This window comes from Salvelinus sp. IW2-2015, unplaced genomic scaffold, assembly GCF_002910315.2.
Source record: "Salvelinus sp. IW2-2015 unplaced genomic scaffold, ASM291031v2 Un_scaffold1405, whole genome shotgun sequence".
Lineage (NCBI taxonomy): Eukaryota > Metazoa > Chordata > Actinopteri > Salmoniformes > Salmonidae > Salvelinus > Salvelinus sp. IW2-2015.
The window spans coordinates 163019-167319 of NW_019942888.1; the positions used below are offsets into that span (position 1 = coordinate 163019).

At 53.6% G+C, this 4301-nt stretch overlaps 1 long non-coding RNA gene across 1 annotated transcript; it reads left to right on the forward strand.

The window, feature by feature from the left end:
* Nucleotides 1-3110: 3110 nt before the first annotated feature.
* LOC139024354 (uncharacterized) lies at nucleotides 3111-4012 on the forward strand. The gene is made up of 3 exons (XR_011475634.1): nucleotides 3111-3483; nucleotides 3594-3639; nucleotides 3819-4012. It is a non-coding gene; the product is annotated as an uncharacterized lncRNA (long non-coding RNA).
* Nucleotides 4013-4301: the final 289 nt, after the last annotated feature.

Below are 4301 nucleotides of genomic sequence, written 5' to 3' on the forward strand. Positions count from 1 at the left end.
CTAGGCGGGACTTTAGCGCCAGCTGATTGGATAGTGGACTAAGGCTTACTGAGGAATGGGACCTAGGGCTGGGCTCATGAGATTGGCCTAAAGGGGCGGGGGCCTAGGAGGACTAGGGCTGGGCTGGGGGGGAAAAAACTTAAAATGCAGAAAAAGAAAAACTGGCTAGACAGGCTGGACATGGATAGTCGAAGAAGCGCCGAGCTTGGAGTGGGGCTAAAGGGCTGGGATTCGGACTCAAAGAGGACTGGCGGGTTGGCAGTAGCTGGGAGAGATCAGTCGCAAGGAGCCTAGAGGATTGGACCTAGGCAGGCGGCGAACTTAGGGCGGCTGGGACTAGGGCGGGGATCGGGACTAGGCCTGGACTAGGGTCTGGAGCTGGAAGATCGGGACTTCAGGCAGCTTGACTGGAGATGGGACTAGGGTATTGACCGCTGGAGAGTGGGACTAGGGCCTCTGGACGCTGGCGGAATGGGACTAGGGCCTGAGCTGCGAGATGGGACTAGGTGCTGAGCAAGGGACTAGAGCTGAGCTGGAAGAATGGGACTAGAAGCTGGAGCTGGAGATGGGCCTTAGGGCTGAGCTCGCGGGATGGGTACTAGGCTTGAAGATGGACTAGGCTGAAGTAGAATGGCACAGGGCTCGTAGGAACTAGGGCTGGGCATCCGGGGATGGGACTAGGCTGGGCTTTGGGATGGGACAGGGCTGCCGGGATTGGGACTAGGCGTGACTGGGGATCTGGACTAGGTCTGAGCTTGATGGGACTAGGGCTGGGGTGGACTGCGGCTGAGCCTGGGGACTGGGACTCGGCTGAGCATGGATGGGCTGGCTGGGGATGACTAGCAGCTGACCTGGAGATGGGACTAGGCTGAACGCTGGGATGGACTAGGGGCTGAGCATGGGACTGGCTGAGCTGGGGATGGGACTTCGAGCTGAGCTGGGCGATGGGACTAAGGACCTGGGAGGGACAGGGGCTCGAGCTGAATTGGACTAGGCTGAGCTGAAGATGGACTAGGCGGGACGGGACTAGGGCTAGCCTGGGGATGGGACTAAGGCTGAGCTGGGGGCTGGCTGAGCTGGATGGGCTAGGCGAGCTGGGATGGGAGGGAAAGGCTGGATTGGAGGGGAGTGTGAACTGACTAAACGGCTCTGGAGATGGCGAGGAGGGAGGGAGCCCAGCATCACTCGCTCTCATCTATCACTGTAATAACACAATCAGGCCATTAAGCCATGAGATAGGATCACAGTATAAACAATATTACTTACAACAAATGATCTACACACATAACAAATAGTCAATTATGTTTAAATATGGTTACAATTAATTACACATTTTCAAAACATACATTTCTTCATTTTGTTCACTGAGATATAAAAAGACAAGGAAGATACAGTGTAGAGAATATATTCTAAATCTTGTGTCCAGAACAGACCTAGAGTCTCCCTCGCTAGCCCTAGTCCCTGTAACATTTCATTCTTTGAATCCAAACACCCTCCCAGAACCCACTAGTAGCGGCAGCAGGATCTCGACTCGTCATATTGAAGGAGCAGGACTGACGCTCTTCTTATGATAAAGGAGCAGCGACGTCGACTCGTCTAGTATAAAGGAGAGGACGTCGACTCGTCTATATAACGGAGCAGGACGTCGATCGTCTATATAAAGGAGCAGTGACGTCGACTCGTCTATATAAAGGTAGCAGGAAGGCGTCGACTTCGTCTATATAAAGGAGCAGGGGACCGTCGACTCTGTCTATAATAAGGAGCAGGACGTCGAACTCGTCTATATAAAGGGAGCAGGACTCGACTCGCTATATAAAGGAGCAGGACGTCGACTCGTCTATATAAAGGAGCAGGACGTCGACTCGTCTAATAAAGGAGCAGGACGTCGACTCGTCTATATAAAGAGCAGGACGTCGACTCGTCTATATAAAACGGAGCAGGACGTCGACTCGTCTATATAAAGGAGCAGGACGTCGACTCGTCTATATAAAGGATACAGGACGTCGACTCGTCTATATAAAGGACAGGACGTCGACTCGTCTATATAAGGAGCGGACGTTCGCATCGTCTATATAAAGGACGCAGGACGTCGACTCGTCTTATATAAAGGAGCAGGACGTCGACTCGTCTATATAAAGGACAGGACGTCGACTCGTCCTATATAAAAGGAGCAGGACGTTCGACGTCGCTATCTAAGGAGCAGGTACGTCGACGTCTATATAAAGGAGCAGACACGTCGCACGTCGACTCGTCATATAAAGGAGCAGGACGTCGACTCGTCTAATATAAAGGAGCAGGACCGTCGACTCGTCTATATAAGGAGCAGGACGTCGACTCGTCATAAACTGATCGTATAAAGGTAAGCAGGACGTCGACTCGTCTGATATAAAGAACAGGACGTCGACTCGTCTATATAAAGAAGCAGGACGTCGACTCGTCTATATAAAGGAGCAGGACGTCGACTCGTCTATATAAGGAGCAGGACTCGACTCGTCTATATGAAGGAGAAGCCGTTGAGTCGACGTCCTGCTCCTTTATATAGACGAGTCGACGTCCTGCTCCTTTATATAGACGAGTCGACGTCCTGCTCCTTCATATAGACGAGTCGACATCCTGCTGCCGCTACTAGTGGTTCTGGGAGGGTGTTTGGATTCAAAGAATGAAATGTTACAAGGGACTAGGGCTAGCAGGGAGACTCTAGTCTGATTCTGGACACAAGATTTAGAATATATTCTCTACACTGTATCTTCCTTGTCTTTTTATATCTCAATGTGAACAAAATGAAGGAAATGTATGTTTTGAAAATGTGTAATTAATTGTAACCATTATTTAACTCATAATTGACTATTTGTTATGTGTGTAGATCATTTGTTGTAAAATGTAATATTGTTTATACTGTGATTCCTATCTCATGTCTTAATGGCCTGATTGTGTTATTACAGTGATAGATGAGAGCGTGTGGCTGGCTCCCTCCCTCCCTCCCATCTCCAGCCTTAGTCAGTCACACTCCCCTCCATCCAGCCTTCCCTCCCATCCCCAGCTCAGCCCTAGTCCCATCCCCAGCAAAAACAAGAGAGATAGCCCGTAGTTCCATCCCAGCTAGTCCCAGCCCAGTTCCCTAGCCCAGCCCAGCCCGTCAGCCATCCTCAGCCCAGCCCTAGTCCCATCCTCAGCCCAGCCCTAGTCCCATTCTCAGCTCAGCCCTAGTCCCATCCATCAGCTCAGCCATAGTCCCAGCCCTAGTCCCCACTAGTCCCATCCCCAAGCCCTAGTCCCATCCCAAGCTCAGCCCTAGTCCCATCCCAAGCTAGTCCCATCCCCAGCCCTAGTCCCATCCCCAGCCCTCCTAAGTCCCAGTCCCAGCCCAGTCCTAGTCCCAGCCCAGCCCTAGTCCCATCCTCAGCCCAGCCCTAGTCCAAATCCTCAGCTCAGCCTAGTCCCATCCTCAGCTCAGCCCTAGTCCCATCCTCAGCCCAGCCCCTAGTCCCATAGCCTCAGCCCAGCCCTAGTCCATCCTCAGCTCAGCCTCAGTCCCACCTCAGCAGCCTAGTCCCATCCTCAGCCCAGCCTAGTCCATCTCAGCCCAGCCCTAGTCCCATCCTCAGCTCAGCCCTAGTCCCATCCTCAGCTCAGAACCTAGTCGCATCCTCAGCCAGCACCTAGTCCCATCCTCAGCTCAGCCCTAGTCCCATCCTCAGCCAGCCTAGTCCATCCTGGCAAGCCTAGTCCCATCCTCACGCCTCAGCCCTAGTCCCATCCTCAGCCAGCCCTCAGCCGCATCCTCAGCTCAGCCTAGTCCATCCTCAGCTCAGTCCTAGTCCCATCCCCAGCTCAGTCTAGTCCCAGCTCAGCCCTAGTCCCATCCCAGCCCAGTCCCTAGTCCCAGCTCAGTCCTAGTCCCATCCTCAGCTCAGTCCTAGTCCCATCCCCAGCGCCAGTCCTAGTCCCAGCTCAGCCCTAGTCCCATCCTCAGCTCAGCCTAGTCCCATCCCAGCTCAGTCCTAGTCCCAGCTCACCCTAGTCCATCCCCAGCCCAGTCCTAGTCCCCAGCTCAGTCCCATAGTCCCATCCCCAGCCGTCAGTCCTAGTCCCAGCTCAGCCTAGTCCATCCTCAGCTCAGTCCCTAGTCCCATCCCAGCTCAGTCCTAGTCCCAGCTCAGCCCCTTCAGTCCATCCCCAGCCATGTCCCAGTCCTAGTCCCCAGCTCAGCCCTAGTCCCATCCTCAGCTCAGCCTAGTCCCATCCTCAGCTCAGTCCTAGTCCCATCCAGCTCAGCCCTAGGTCCCATCCTCAGCTCAGGC